Here is a 16,524-nt window from a genome sequence, read left to right as displayed (position 1 = left end):
TTATTGCACTTATATACCGCTCCCATAGCTGGGGCTCTCTGGGCGGTTTACAGAAATTCTAAAATTAAGATAAAAACGAGTATACAAAATTTAAAATTCTAAAAACACAGAACATACACACATAAAGCATTAAAAACTTAAAAAACTAAACATGTGGGTGATTAGGATGTGCCGCCATATGCCTGGGCAAAGAGGAAAGTCTTAACCTGGCGCCGGAAAGATAGCAGCATTAGTGCCAGGTGAGCCTCGTCAGGGAGATCATTCCACAGTCTGGGAGCCACCACCGAAAAGACCCTGTCCCTCATTGCCATACTCCAAGCATCTCTCGGAGTAGGCACCCAGAGGAGGAGCTTAGATGTTGAACGTAGTGACAGGGTATATTCACGTCAGCAGAGGCGTTCCGTCAGGTATTGTGGTCCCAAGCTGTGTAAGGCTTTATAGGTCAAAACCAGCTCCTTGAATTGGGCTCGGAAACATACAGGCAGCCAGTGCAAGTGGACCAGAGCAGGTGTTATATGGTCGAACCTTCTGGTTCCCGAAATCAATTTGGCCGCTGCATTTTGCACAAGCTGCAGCTTCCGAACCGCCTTCAAAGGCAGCCCTACGTAGAGCGCATTGCAGTAATCTAACTTGGAGGATACCAGAGCATGGACAACTGAAGCCAGGTTATCCCTGTCTAGATAGGGGCGTAGCTGGGCCACCAACCAGAGTTTGTAGAAGGCACTCCATGCCACCGAGGTCACCTGAGCCTCAAGTGACAATGATGGGTCTAAAAGAACCCCCAAGCTATGAACCTGCTCCTTCAGGGTGAGTGCAATCCCATCCAGAACCGGTAGAACACACACACCCATCCTGTCAGCGGAATCACCTACTAACAGCATCTCAGTCTTGTCTGGATTGAGTCTCAGTTTATTAGCCCTCATCCAGTCCATTGTCGCAGCCATTCTGTTAGACATTGTCTAACAGAAACAATGTGGAATAAAAAGGCCAAACGTGTTTCAACATGAAGTCTTCGTCAGTGGCCAATGCGGGCTGCTGTATGCTCCCTGGAGACTTAATTGGGCTGACATAACAGTTCCCATAGTTATGTGGTAGAGGGTGTCACTCCCATTTGAAAATAATGCAGGGCCTCAGCCAGGCGGTTTGAAAAGGCTGAGGTCCTGCATTATTTTCAAATGGGAGTGACACCCTCTACCACATAACTGTGTAGGGTGACCATATTTTGGAAACCAAAAAGGAGGACAACATGGTCGCCCCAAAGGGGGTGTGTCCAGTACCAAGGGGGCGTGCCCACCTGAACATAGCCTTGGTCACATGTCTGATTTTACAGCACACATTTAAGACAAATCTGTTCTACATAACATCTTAATGTTAAAATCACTGAAATAAAGAACAAGTGAGAGATTCAATGTATCTGAAATTAACTTCACTCACTCCTATTTTTGTAGGTTTTGCTGTACTTTGAAACTTTTGCTATACTCTGTGTGTTACATTCTCCCCTTCAATCAAATATCTTTTCTGACTGTATCTTCACTCATTGCAAGCTGCTGTTGTTGTTAACAGGGTTTGCTACTGGCCCCAGATCTGTTTCAAATTTGGTATGGCTAAAGCTCTACCTAAAAGCTATCATGGTGCCAACTTTCAGCTCTTTATCTTTAAAAATGACAGTTTAAAAATAATAATTTTAAAACCTCATTTTTTAAAAAAATCCTAAAAAATCAATGGATGAACGGATCTGTTTCAAGTTTGGTGTGGCTAAAGCACTACCTAAATCCTATCATGGTACAAAGTTTCATCTCTTTAACTTTAAAAATGATGATTTAAAAAATAATAATTTTAAAACCTCAATTTTTTAAAAAAATCCTAAAAAAATCAATGGATGAATGGATCTGTTTCAAATTTGGTGTGGCTAAAGCTCTACCTAAATCTTATCATGGTACAAAGTTTCATCTCTTTATCTTTCAAAATGATGATTTAAGAAATAATAATTTTAAAACCTCAATTTTTAAAAAAATCCTAAAAAATCAATGGATGAACAGATCTGTTTCACATTTGGTATGACTAAAGCCCTTCCTAAGAGCTACCATTGTGCCAAGTTTCATGTCTTTATCTTAAAAAATGACGGAGTTATAAGCATTTTTGTTAATTCCCATTAGAGCTGTTCTTTGAAAACAATCCGGATTTCCCCTCCCACCACCCGGATTTACCATCAAAAACCCGGACAAATTTGGGAAAATCTGATCATATGCTCACCCTATAACTGTGGGAACTGTTAAGTCAGCCCAATTAAATCTCCAGGGCGTATACAGCAGCCCGCATTGCCCACTGATGAAGACTTTGTGGTTAGAGGGCACCTGCCTGGGGGGGGGTGTCCCTCTGAGACGGAGAGGGGGCACATGAGCGAAGTCCCTATCCTAAAAATAATATCTCAATCCTGGTTCACATGAAGGTGTTTCAGGCCAAACTCACCTGTCCAACCCCCGTCCCTGTTCACGTCAGGATTGTGGAGCCGGGGGGCGGAGCTTGGCAGCCATGGTGGTGGCAGGTTTCTTCTGAGGCTCTGAGCGGCGTTGCCGGAAAAAGCAATTATCTATTTTCTAATGGGCATAAATCTTTGAGCAAACGACAGGAAATGATTATAAAAGCTATCGGAGCTGGAAAGTGTTGAGAAGAGCCGATGGGATGAGGTGAGCTTGACGGAATGTCTTTATAAACTGCAGAGGCGAAACCGAAAGTAATATGATTGATGTCGCAGTTTGAAAAGAAAGAACTTATGCTTGTTAGACGTTGATTTGATTTACAGCGATCCTCACTTCTCATCCTTTATCTTAAGTTGGAAAGATTGAAATACTGGCTTTGAAGTTGTTTGCTGTAATCTTTGTAAAGTGGAAAGTGGAAGCTGTTTGCGGTGTGCCGAGAAGGGGGGGGGGTGAAGGGGAAGAAACAGCATTCTGTGAGGGAGATGTGGGATTTTGAGAAACTGTGAATGATTGGATCTGATCCCCTCTAGTGAATGCTGTTGTGAACTGAATATATTTCCTCCCCCTCGGGAAGAAGGTGGTGTGTTTGGCACATAGAAGAGAAGCCAGTAAAAGTTGCTAAGGAAGTGGGGGCTCTAAGATTTATGCCCTACTCAGAAGGGTCCTATGTCCAACATTAAAAAAAAGATTAAGAAGTGGGAAAAGTTGAATATACAAAAAAAGAAACCTTCAAATCATAATTTAACCCACCTCTCCCACCTGGAAGATACAGCCCCTGGAACAGACCAGGAAGACGAAGTTATAGACCCAGTTTCTTTGGATACAGTACCAAATAAAGAAAAGAATATGGCTGAAGGGGGAAAAGCAATGGACAGCAACTTTCCCTCCCTAGCAGAAATTAAGGCAGTTATTGTAGAGAATAATATCATCATTTTTAAAAAAATGGATCTGCAAATGAATGAATTTAGACAACAAATGCGTGTTCTTTCGGATAAGACCGCAGAAAACTCGGATAAGATCAAAGAGATAGAGGCAAAAGCGGAATTGGACCAGAAGAAGCAAGAGGCCTTTGAAAAATCAACAAATATTCAATTTAAGGAATGGGAATTACGTCTGATCGCCTTGGAAGACCAATCTCGTAGATCTTCGATTCGAATAAAGCAGCTGAAGCAGATACAAGGAGAAGATCTTAGAGAAATCATTCTGAACTGGTTCAAAGAGCTGATGCCTGACATACCAATAGATGGATCGGATCTGGACCGAGTCCACCGCGTGGGGGGGCAAAACTACAAAGGGACTAGAGATATTTTGGTGAAATTTGGTAACTATTATAAAAAAGAGCAAATCATGAAAGAATTGAGATCTTTGACCCAGTTACAATATAAAGGCAAAGCAGTGCAAATTTATAATGATCTTTCTCAACATACATTAAATTGGAGACGGAGTATTAAACCAATAACTGGAATGTTAATGCAGAACAAAATTCCATACGCATGGGGTTACCCGGTTTTCTTAAGATTTACATATGGGAGGAGGGAACACAGAGTAACCTCATTGGATCAAGGTAAAGAATTGCTGAAGAGGCTGGGTCTGGATGGGGAAGCAAATGGGGCTGGAGTGGGTGGGGGAGGGAATGAGGCTGGGACATCTGGAGAGTAAGAGAATTGTTAATTATGTTTGGAGATAATTGCAAATAGAAATGCTAATATAGAAACCTGCCGGCCAGGCGCAGCACTGCCTCCCCCCCCTTTAAAGTAGATGGCTGGAGTACTAGACTCACGGGGATATGGGGGGGGATTAGAGTGGGGGGGTGGGGAGGGGGGGGGAAGGTAGGAGAGGAGGGATTGGGGTAGGAGGGTGGGGGTTTTATGTATGGAGTTTGTTTTTTTATGTAAGCAAGTTTGAACTGCTGAGCACAAGGGATCGGAAGAGATTTCAAAAGGGTGATTATGGATAAAAAGATAAAGGTATCAACACTCAATGTTAAAGGTTTGGGGGCAGTCGTGAAAAGGAAGAGAATAGAACAAATGCTTAATAAAGAGGGATCAGATATTATAATGGTCCAAGAGACACACCAAGGCTCCGAGAATTCGAATATGATAAAATTAAAGTGGTTAGCCTATTATGAAAAGTCATTAGGGACATCGAAAAAAAATGGAGTGGCCACTTTGATTTCAAAAAAAAGTGGGTTTATATTAGAAGAAGTAAAAAAGGATGATAAGGGCAGATATCTTATGTTAAAAGGTAAAATTGAGGGAAAGGTCTTATATTGGAAGGTTTATAAAGAAGGGAATAAAATTAGAATATAAGGAGTTAATGGAGTCAGTAATAACTCAAAGAGAAGTTGAAGAGGGTATTGATAAGTTAAAAGTTGGTAAATCACCGGGAGCAGATGGTTTGGGTCCAGAATATTATAAGGTCTTCAAAGACTGTTTAGTTCCAAAATTAATGGAACTTTATAATAGGATATTATCAGGAGAGAAGATACCTGAATCATGGGAACATTCAGTGATAATTCTGATCCCAAAACCAGATAAAGATTTGACTAATCCCGATTCTTATAGACCTATTTCTTTAATAAATCAGGATGCTAAAATTTTTACATCTATTATGGCCAAACGGCTAAATAAATTTTTGGCAGAATATATAGGAGCAGATCAATGTGGGTTTGTGGTAGGAAGGCATATGCATAATTTAGTGGGTAGAGTTTTAAATGTAATAAATGTAATAAAAAAAGCAAATATTAAGGCAGGTATTATGGCATTAGATATTTTTAAAGCTTTTGATTGTGTGAGCTGGCAGGCACTAAAGAGTATTATAGATAAATTGGGATTTGGAAATAAATTTAAAAATGTAATAGAACAGCTATATTCCCAAAATACGGCGGTAGTGGTGGTAAATGACGGACTTACTGAAAAGATACGACTAGCCAGAGGAACAAGACAAGGATGTCCGCTCTCGCCGGTCCTGTTTGTAATGGTTATGGAAGTTTTGGCGAAGGCACTAAGGGAGGATGAAGAGTTAGAAGGAATTGGAGAGGTAAGGGAAATAAAGTTAAACATGTTTGCGGATGACACTTTATTGACCATTAAGAATCCATTAAGAAAATTAGAAAGAATTAAATATCAGTTGAGGGAATTTGAGGAAATTACAGGGTTAAAAATAAATTGGTCTAAATCAGAGATGATGTTGTTTAACTATACCAAGAAGGAAGAAAAGGATTGGGAATTTAAGGGAATGGAATTGAAAGTTAAGAATGAGATTAAATATTTGGGAATTAAAATTACAAAAAATTTAGAGAATCTTGAAAAGGAAAATTTAACGAGGTTAAAGAAAGAGGTATTAGAGAAATTGGAGAAATATAAAAGATTAAATTTATCTTGGTTCGGAAGAATAGCCTTAATAAAAATGAAGATATTAGCTAAAATTAATTTTGTATTTAGAATGTTACCTATAAAAATATCAGAAACCGAGATAAAAAGTTGGCAAAATATTATTAATAAATATTGTAATGGAGAAAAGAGAGCAAGAGTGAATAAAAATAATTGGTACCTAAGCCAAAAAAAGGGGGGAATGGGTCTCCCAAACATAAAATTATACTACGTAGCAAATAGATTAAGACATGTTGTAGAAGCAATTATGGGAGTAGGAGATTTATATTGGATGGAAGAAAAAACCATAAATAAGGTAGAGATGAATTTGGAGAATGTTTTTTTTAAAGACGGAGGAAGAAAGTGGGTTGGAAGTATAGATAATCCACTCCTGAGGACTCAATGGGAAATTTGGAGTAAATTTAAAGGGAAGCTGCTTCCGAGCAACTCTCCCTTAGCACCGATAATAATGTTAAAGAATTTCCCAGAGGATCTAAAGGGTAGATTATGTAAAATATTAAAAGAGAAAAATAAAATAAGATTAAAGGATTGGGTAAGAGATATTAAAACAAGAGAGGATATGGGAAATTTGTTAAAGGAGAAGAAGCTATCTTGGCTAGAATATGGTCAATTAGAGCAATGGAATAAAAAGTGGATTAAAGATAATAGAATGTGCAGAAAGATGACGAGGTTTGAAGAATTAGTAGTAAGTAAGGAGGAAGGGAAAGGAGGGAGTATAGTTTCAAAAGGATTAATGAGTGAAATATATAAAATATTGTTAGAGAAGGAGTTTAGAGAGAATACAGAGAAAATGGTTTGGGAATCAGATTTGAAGATACAAATAGGGCGACAGAGCTGGGAGGGACTATGGAAACAAAGAGTGTTGAGAAGTTTATCAGTAAGAATAAAGGAGAATTATTTTAAAATCCTATGGAGGTGGTACCTAACCCCGGTTAGATTGAATAAGATAAGTGATCAACATTCAGCAAATTGTTGGAGAGGTTGTGGGGAAAAAGGAACGTATTTACATATGTGGTGGCAATGCAAATATGTACAAAGATTATGGAAGATGGTGTTCTCAGAAATTGAAGAAATAGTGGGAATGAAAATAGAACAAACACCAAAAATAGCATTGCTGTCACTATTTGAAGATATAAAGTGTGGAAAAGGAACTATAGAGCTGATATCGAATTTGTTGGTTGCAGCACGACTGATGGTAGCTAGGAACTGGAAGGTCCAAGGGGAATATTCTATTGAGGAATGGTACAAAGAAGTATGGGACATAGCCATTAATGATAAACTGACATGTAATATTAAGTGGAGAAAAGGCGTAACTAAAATAAATGAGTTCGAAGGAATTTGGAAACAGTTCCTAGTGTTTGTGTTTACTAAGGGAAGTGGGAAACCACCAGCAGAAGAAACGATTAGATTTTGGACTCAAGAATGATCCCGAGGTGGGGGGTGCACTTTTATGTTAAGAACGAAGATGTTGTAGTATGATAAGGTATATGTAATAGTTTTTGATATTTGTACTCAACAATCATTCAATATGTATGCAGCAGATATTTGATGTGTTTTTTTTCTTATTGTGTTTTGTTTCAGTTATATTTTGGTAATGTTTATCTATGTTTATATAATTAGAAAAAAGAAAAAAAAAAAGAAAAAAAAAAAAGGATTGTGGAGCCACATATGTGAATTCTCGCAAACATGTTTGTCTCCAACCAAATGGAGAGTTCAGGAAGTTAGAGAGGTGATCCAACTTCTTTCCCATATAATTATAAAAATCACTGTGATTTATTCTTCTTTCTGTTAAACCTCAAGGGATCCCCCCTCGCAACCTTCTTTTTGAGTCCACTGACATAAACATCAGGTTCTATAGCAACACAGAGTGACGTCTTGCATCCAGGTGTAAAGGAACTGGTGTATAAATGCCTTCTGTACCACTGAGAGTTTGGGAGGTGGCTTAGGACAAGTGAAGAGGACTGGGTGGGCTTCCTAACATCCCCTTCAGATGTGAAGCCTTGGCTAGCTGGGCTCCATCTGTACTGGGAATGCCGGGGAACCCTCAGTCTTGCGAGGGGACTCCGGCTTCTTCTAATTATCCATCTAATTCATTGAGAGGAGTAAGAAGGAGGCTGTGCCAGGTGTACCCAGAATGATTCTGCTCTTGCTGCTGCTGCTGCTGCTGCTGTCCCAGGGAACCTCTGGGATGCTCCAGGCCAAATGCCCCTTGACTTTGGGAAGGGATGAATCAGCCCCACTGCATCATTATAGACCAGGTGACCTCCTCATTAGTGGAGTCATCTATGCAACAAAAGCCATTTTTCTACCATCCACTTTCAATGAACTTCCATCTACCAACCTTGCCTGGTGAGTCATTGATCTGGTTCAGACGATAGAGAAGGAACGGTCAGCATTTCCCAGCCCTGCATGTGCCACATGCACAACCATAATTTGCAAGTGGGGGGCTGGTGTGTTGTATGAATCCAGTGCGGGGCACAGCAACATTTGCTTTGGACCTGCAATGCAACTCTACTTCAAGTTGTGGTTTTTAGGGTGGATACGAAGTGACCACCACTGCACCCTGTACTGGGTTAACATGCATGCCAACCTCTGCCACGCTGTGGGAGATATTCAAATAGCAGTCATGTGCACAACATGCATGGGGGCTGGGTCAGGACCCATGGTGGTGCCTTCCTCCACAGTGATCATCCGAATCAGCTGGGATTGTTTAGGTTGGAAAAAAGGAGGCTACGGGGAGACATGATAGAGGTGTACAAAATCATGCATATTATAAAGAATGTGGATAGGGAGACATTTTTCTCCCTCTCTCAAAATACTAGAACCCAAAGGGATCATCCCATAAAACTGATTGGTGGGAGATCCAGGACAAATAAAAGGAAGGACTTCTTCACACAGAGCATAGGTAAATTATGGAACTCATTACCACAAGATGTAGTGATGGCCACCAATCTGGATAGCTTCAAAAGGGAGTTGGATAAATTCCTGGAGGCAATCAATGGCTACTAGCCCTGATGATTGTGTGCTATTTTCAGTATTTGAGGCAATGAGGCTGTGTGCACCAGTCGCTGGGGAACATGGGTGGGAGGGTGCTATTGCATCGTGTCTTGCTTTGTGGGTCCCTGGCCGATGCCTGTTTGGCCACTGTGTGAATAGAGTGCTGGACTAGATGGACCTGTCGGATATGGGTAAAAGAATTTCCTCTCCGGGTGGAGAGATATTAAGAGAGCGCAGCATTGAGGCGGGTTCAGAGGAAGCAAAATAAGCCACAGAGATAACACACAGCAGACAGTAATTTCTTCAGCAACGGTTTACTGAGGTATAAGGCATAGAAGATCAGATATGTACAGTATAATACATGATACTCACACGAACGTACTTCATCACACAGGAGAGAGAATACATAGAATCATAGAATCATAGAATAGCAGAGTTGGAAGGGGCCTACAAGGCCATCGAGTCCAACCCCCTGCTCAATGCAGGAATCCACCCTAAAGCATCACTGACAGAGGGTTGTCCAGCTGCCTCTTGAAGGCCTCTAGTGTGGGAGAAGAGCCCACAACCTCCCTAGGTAACTGATTCCACCGTCGCACTGCTCTAACAGTTAGGAAGTTTTTCCTGATGTCCAGCCGGAATCTGACTTCCTTTAACTTCAGCCCGTTATTCCATGTCCTGCACTCTGGGAGGATCGAGAAGAGATCCTGGCCCTCCTCTGTGGGGCCCTCCTCTTTACAGAGAACATATACAGAATAGTATCTCCCTCTACCAATTTACAATTGCACTGTCAATCAACCAAACTCGTCAAGTCGTTAAACAATTAACCTTGACATTTAAAGTGGCTGACGAAACTCCTTGCAAACATTACATCAGGAAGGTGAACTTAAAACCATGGACAGTAAAAATCCACTCCCGGACAGGACCCTCGGTCTGATCCATCATCAGGACACTTCTTACGTTCTTACGCTCAGCAGTGCCACAGGAATCGGAGGGCTCTCTCCCCCTAGAGATGTTTCAGCACAGGCTGGATGGCCATCTGTCTGGGATGTTGTTCATGTAGGCCCCTTCCAACTCTACCATTCTATGATTTTATTCTACAATGCAGATCTTGCACTGAGCAGGGGGTTGGACTGGAAGGTCTCCAAGATCTTCAAGATGGAATTGTTGTAGATCGCAAGCTGAATATGAGCCAACAGTGTGATATGGCTGCAAGAAAGGCAAATGCTATTTTGGGCTGCATTAATAGAAGTATAGCTTCCAAATCACATGAGGTACTGGTTCCTCTCTATTCGGCCCTGGTTAGGCCTCATCTAGAGTATTGCGTCCAGTTCTGGGCTCCACAATTCAAGAAGGACGCAGACAAGCTGGAGCGTGTTCAGAGGAGGGCAACCAGGATGATCAGGGGTCTGGAAACAAAGCCCTATGAAGAGAGACTGAAAGAACTGGGCATGTTTAGCCTGGAGAAGAGAAGATTGAGGGGAGACATGATAGCACTCTTCAAATACTTATAAGATTGTCACACAGAGGAGGGCCAGGATCTCTTCTCGATCCTCCCAGAGTGCAGGATATGGAATAACGGGCTCAAGTTAAAGGAAGCCAGATTCCAGCTGGACATCAGGAAAAACTTCCTGACAGTTAGAGCAGTATGACAATGGAATCAGTTACCTAGGGAGGTTGTGGGCTCTCCCACACCAGAGTCATTCAAGAGGCAGCTGGACAACCATCTGCAAGGGATGCTTTAGGGTGGATTCCTGCACTGAGCAAGGGGTTGGACTTGATGGCCTTGTAGGCCCCTTCCAACTCTGCTATTCTATGATTCTATGATTCTATGATTCTACGAAAATGCTATGATTCATTTTCTAGTGATCCCCAACAAGGAATTGTTCTTTTTCACTGCAGTGACACAGGAGAACCACATTTTCACTGAGCAATGCACCCCTGGGTCAGATCCAATCAGTGTTTATGTGAACCTTTCCCCTCTTTTAATTACATTTGCCAGTTTGATGCCCCTTCTCCAAGTTTGGAGAGATCATTTTGGAGCGTTTAGCAGTACCCTTTTGCTTTAACCATCCTAAATAATTTGACAGCCTCTGCAAACTTGGGCAACTCACTGCTCACCATGAATTCCAGATCATTCTTGAACAAATTGAAGAGCATTGGTCCCAATACAGGTCCTTGTGGGACCCCACTATTTATGTCCCTCCATTGGGAGATTTTACTATGCATTCCTACTCTCTGCTTCCTGTTCTTTAACCAGTTACTGATCCATAAAAGGACCACCCCTCTTACTATAAGTTTGCTTAGGAGTCTTTAGTGGTGAATTTGGACAAATGTCTATCAACCAGCTCACCCCTATCCATATATTTATTGATATTCTCAAAAAAGTCTAAAAGGTTAGTAGTCAAGACATGTCTTTGCAGACACTATGTTGATTCTTTTTCTGCTGGTTGCGTCATTCTATATGTCTGATACATCTATCTTTAATAATACTTTCTACCAATTTATCCAGAAGAGACATTAAGCTCAACAGTCTGTCATTTCCTGCATTCTCCCTTGACTCCATTTTAAAAATTGGCTTACACTGCCTCGCCCCAGTCCTCTGGTACAGAGGCCAGTCATAGGGACATGTTGCACATTTATCTTAAAATATGTATATGTAATAATGTTCAACTCTCAAAAACATCAGGAAACACTTCCTGACTGTTAGAGCAGTGCAACAATGGAACCAGTTACCTAGGGAGGTTGTGGGCTCTCCCACACTAGAGGCCTTCAAGAGGCAGCTGGACAACCATCTGTCAGGGATGCTTTAGGGTGGATTCCTGCATTGAGCAGGGGGTTGGACTCGATGGCCTTGTAGGTCCCTTCCAACTCTGCTATTCTGTGATTCTATAATCAAATTCTAAGAATTCTGGCAGAAATTTCATTCATTCATTCATTCATTCAGGAAAGGACCAACAAATTACTGGAAGATCCTGTCCTTCTTGTTTGCCATCCAGGAGATCAACCAGAATCCCAGTCTCTTACCCAACATCACCCTGGGCTACAGGACCCATGACAACTATTTCAATGAAAGAATGACTTCCGATGCCTTGCTGGACCTACTCTCTCCTGGGCTGGCCAATATTCCCAACTATAAATGTGAAAGATGGAATCACCCATTGGTTGTTCTGGAAGGGTCTGACTCTGACATCTCCATCCAGATTTCAACCATGTTGGGCGTCTACAAAATCCCACAGGTGGTGTGTGTGTGTGTGTGAAAAGTTGCAACCTGAACCCTATCGGGGTAATTGCTTACCCAAAATATAGCAGAGTGCGAAATAGCAGCAGCGTAGAGTCTGGAAATGGTTTCAGCTTGAATTTAGGAACAAAAAGAAGCACTCACGGTCTTTGGTCAGTAAGAAGCTTTACTGACACTAAATAAATTACTTACAGAATAAATGGTCATATATACAGTCCTTTCACCAGCAATACAGCAATACAACGTAGCAGTATAACATCAGCAGTCTGTTCCAGCAGTAAGAACCAGCAGTAAGTTCCAGCAGTAAGTTCCAGCAGTAAGTTCCAGCAGTAAGTTCCAGCAGTAAGAAGCCATACAACATGGACTTCTTAAATACACTTTTCTCCTTGGCCCAATTAACCAATAGTCTCTTCATCTTGTACATCTCGTACCGCACGTAGGCCAGGGAAGAATCTGCTTCATACTGGACTTCTCCTGGCAGAGACAATCTGGCCAAGGACATCTTTTTAACTCTTTAGAGTCCTTTTCCTTCTGTGGGTAAAAACCTAACCACAACACCCTTTCATTTTTAACTACAGAAAAAATACAATTTACATTTCATTACATTTCACCTGTAAGAAATCAACTTTACATGTTTACAACAATTCCAACATTGTGTACATTTCTCTGTGTGTTACATTTCCCAGAGACTTATTTATATGTAAGCTTTTCTTTTCTTCTTCTTCCAAGCACTGTTGAAAAACTTTGTGCTTTGGGGCGTTGAACTACTTTGCAATCTTCCAACTTGCAAACTTTCAGCAATTTTAAAACTTTCTGCTTCTGGCTTTTTAGGTAATTTCCTTTGGAAACTTTTCTACCTCTACACCAAGGTAACACCTAACTTCCACAGAGACTTCAGTTTCAACCCTTCCTGCAGCTTTGGGCTGAGTTTTCTTGAATGTGGTCTTGGGAACTCCCTGCCACCAGTAGACGAACCACTAGCTCCACAATCATGTACTCTTTTGCTTGCCCCTTTGCATACAGACACGTGTGTTTGAAAACACCCCCTTTCAGTTTTCGCTGCCTGAAAACACTTTTCTTGCTCTTGTTCAGACAATTTCAACACATCACTGTAACTCTCAGGTTCAGACTTCACATAACAAACACTGAATTCATCTGAATACTTTAAAGGTGGAATTCCTTTGTTTTTTCTTTGTGAACGACGAGGTACACTGGCAATTTCTTCCTCCCTTTCATTTCCCTCCTCCCTTCCACTTTTGGGAGTGGAAACACTCTTCTAAGAGATGTGAGGGCTCTGAGAAGTTAACCCCTGAGTTACTGTTTTCTCCTGGTTGTTCACGGTTTCTAACAGAACTTGGGAACCTTGAATCCTGTCCCAACCTGCCTCCTGAAAAGTAGCAGACCTAGAAACAACCACCTTCCCATGACTTAGGGAAAAACGCCAAGATTTGGATTGCATGCCAGAATAACCCACAAAACGTAATTTCACAGACTTGGTTTCACCTTTAGACCTTTTGGACTTTGGGATATGCACGTATGCCCAAGACCCCCATGTTCTCAAGTGAGACAAATCTGGCTTTGAACCAAAAAGTAAACAGTAAGGCGAACTGCCTGTAACCCTGCTCCAGGTTCTATTACACAGATAGTTTGCGGTTAAAAATGCTTCTCCCCACAAATCTTGCTCAGCGTTTGCATCAGCCATGAGAGAATCTTTCTTCATTTGAAGTACTCCAATTCTTCTCTCAATTGACCCATTTTGAAAAGGAGTTTGGGGATCTATTAACCTGTGTGTGATTCCTGTTTTCCTAAACCACTCACAGAACCTTCCAGAAACAAACTCACCCCCACGGTCCGACTGCACAGAAATAATGGGCTTGTTAAAGAACTTTTCCGCCCAAGTTTTCCAATCCCTAAAAGTTTCAAAAGCTTCTGATTTTCGCTTCAGTAAATAACACCAACTAAAGCATGTGTAATCATCCAGAATTACAAGCACGTAACTGGATCCCCCTTGTGTAGGCGTGAATGGCCCTACCAAGTCAATAAACACCAGTTCAAAAGGCTTTTGTGACACCCTGTCACTTTTCCTGCAGATGTTCTGCACCCGGGATTTGGTCTGATGACAGATTGAACAATCCAAGAAATTTTTACAGTTTCGCAAGCTTAACCCTGTACACACTTGAGGCATGTGACTTAACACTTTAAAACTTGCATGACCTAAACGCCTGTGCAACTCATGAACACAATTTTTATGGTCTGGCACGTTACCAGTTTGTGCCACCCTTTCTTTACCTGCACCCATGTAAAACAGTCCATTTTTAACATGTCCCAGTGCCACATTTTGTCCATCCTTAATCACTTGGCACTCATCCTTCTGAAACGTAACAACGTATCCTTCAGACGTTAGAGCACTAACAGAAAGGAGACAAAAATCTAAATCTGGAACATACAGAACCTGTTCACACTCCTTTTGCAGACATGGAACGTAGCAACAGCCAATTCCTTCCACCCTCGACGTTCGTCCATCTGCAAGCGTGATTGACTTCACCTTGCTTGGTTCCAACTTCCGAAACGCCTCTGGATTATTAGAAATTGTTCTGGACGACGCAGAATCAATCAGCCAAACCTCTTGGGCCTCGTTACACCTCACTGTGGCTGAAACAAATGCATTCGAGCATTCCTTCTCCTCTCCAGCCTGTGTAACTCCCTTCTTCCTCTTTTTACAGAAGCGTTTGATATTACCCGGCTGTTTGCAAAAATAACACTTTCTTATTGCAACTGCGGTTCTCTCCACACTGTTGCCTTGGAAACACTTATCTCTCTGCATTCTTTCTCTGCTGCCAAGGGCTGACTGCTTAACCCTTTCCTGGCAGTTTTCCTCCTTCCTGGAAAGACGCCGTTTCTCTTCTTGGAGCAAACGACCCGTCAAATAATGAAGAGTGAGTTCATCAGTCTTCATACTTTCCAGACTGGTTGTCAGAACGTCCCAGCTTTGAGGCAACGACCCCAAAATCAGGTAGCACTTATGCTCTTCCGTAAAAACGATTCCGACCTCCTGCAACTGGACAAATAGAGATCTCACCTGTTGGAGATGATTTGCCAAACTTCCAGCCTCCTCCAACTTTAACCGATACAGCTCTCTGGTGAGGCTCAGCCGTGTGCTTGCCGACGCACGCACATAAATCTGTCTCAGCGCATTCCAGCTGTCTCTTGCCGTCTCATCTCTGGTGATATGGACAATTTGCGAGTCCTCCATACTCAAGACAATGTTTGCTTTGGCCCTTTCATTCTGCTCTTCCCACACTTGTGCTTCTTGAGCAGTCTGACCAACCGGCCTCGGGACACTCACGACGTTCCAACATCTGTCCCGCTTCAAAAACATTTCCATCTTGAATGACCACGTTAAGTAATTTCTCTCATTCAGCCGTTCCACCGGAATACTGGATGCCATCTGAACCTGGGCCATCCTCACCGGCTGGGCTGGAGCGCGACTCACACTGGATACAGACCCGTCTGAGCTCGATGAACTGCCTGAGCTCGACTCCGTCTTTCCCTCCAGCGTTCCTTTGCTCTCAAGCTTTCCAGCAACCAAAAATTATGCCTTCCAGACTTTCTCTGGGCCCATAACCTATCGGGGTAATTGCTTACCCAAAATATAGCAGAGTGCGAAATAGCAGCAGCGTAGAGTCTGGAAATGGTTTCAGCTTGAATTTAGGAACAAAAAGAAGCACTCACGGTCTTTGGTCAGTAAGAAGCTTTACTGACACTAAATAAATTACTTACAGAATAAATGGTCATATATACAGTCCTTTCACCAGCAATACAGCAATACAACGTAGCAGTATAACATCAGCAGTCTGTTCCAGCAGTAAGAACCAGCAGTAAGTTCCAGCAGTAAGTTCCAGCAGTAAGTTCCAGCAGTAAGTTCCAGCAGTAAGTTCCAGCAGTAAGAAGCCATACAACATGGACTTCTTAAATACACTTTTCTCCTTGGCCCAATTAACCAATAGTCTCTTCATCTTGTACATCTCGTACCGCACGTAGGCCAGGGAAGAATCTGCTTCATACTGGACTTCTCCTGGCAGAGACAATCTGGCCAAGGACATCTTTTTAACTCTTTAGAGTCCTTTTCCTTCTGTGGGTAAAAACCTAACCACAACAAACCCAACTCTTGTGGATCCTCTTTAAAGAAAACAGAATGTTTTACAAATTACTTCAATGGAGTGTCCCCTCCCCATGGATATAGGTGATCTGGATCAACAGTGGGGTGCTGATACCAGGGTCACAAACTGTATTTGGAGGCACACGAGATATTTGTGAAAGCTATTTATGCCCTGTACTCAAGGGCGATTCCCATGATTGACATCATGCCTAGTTTGCTACTCATTCATCTGCTTATACCACAGAATGTAAAGGCCCC

This window comes from Elgaria multicarinata, chromosome 3, assembly GCF_023053635.1.
Source record: "Elgaria multicarinata webbii isolate HBS135686 ecotype San Diego chromosome 3, rElgMul1.1.pri, whole genome shotgun sequence".
NCBI classification, from domain to species: domain Eukaryota; kingdom Metazoa; phylum Chordata; class Lepidosauria; order Squamata; family Anguidae; genus Elgaria; species Elgaria multicarinata.
The sequence above is the reverse complement of the archived record's forward strand: the minus strand, read 5'-3'. Positions refer to the sequence as shown.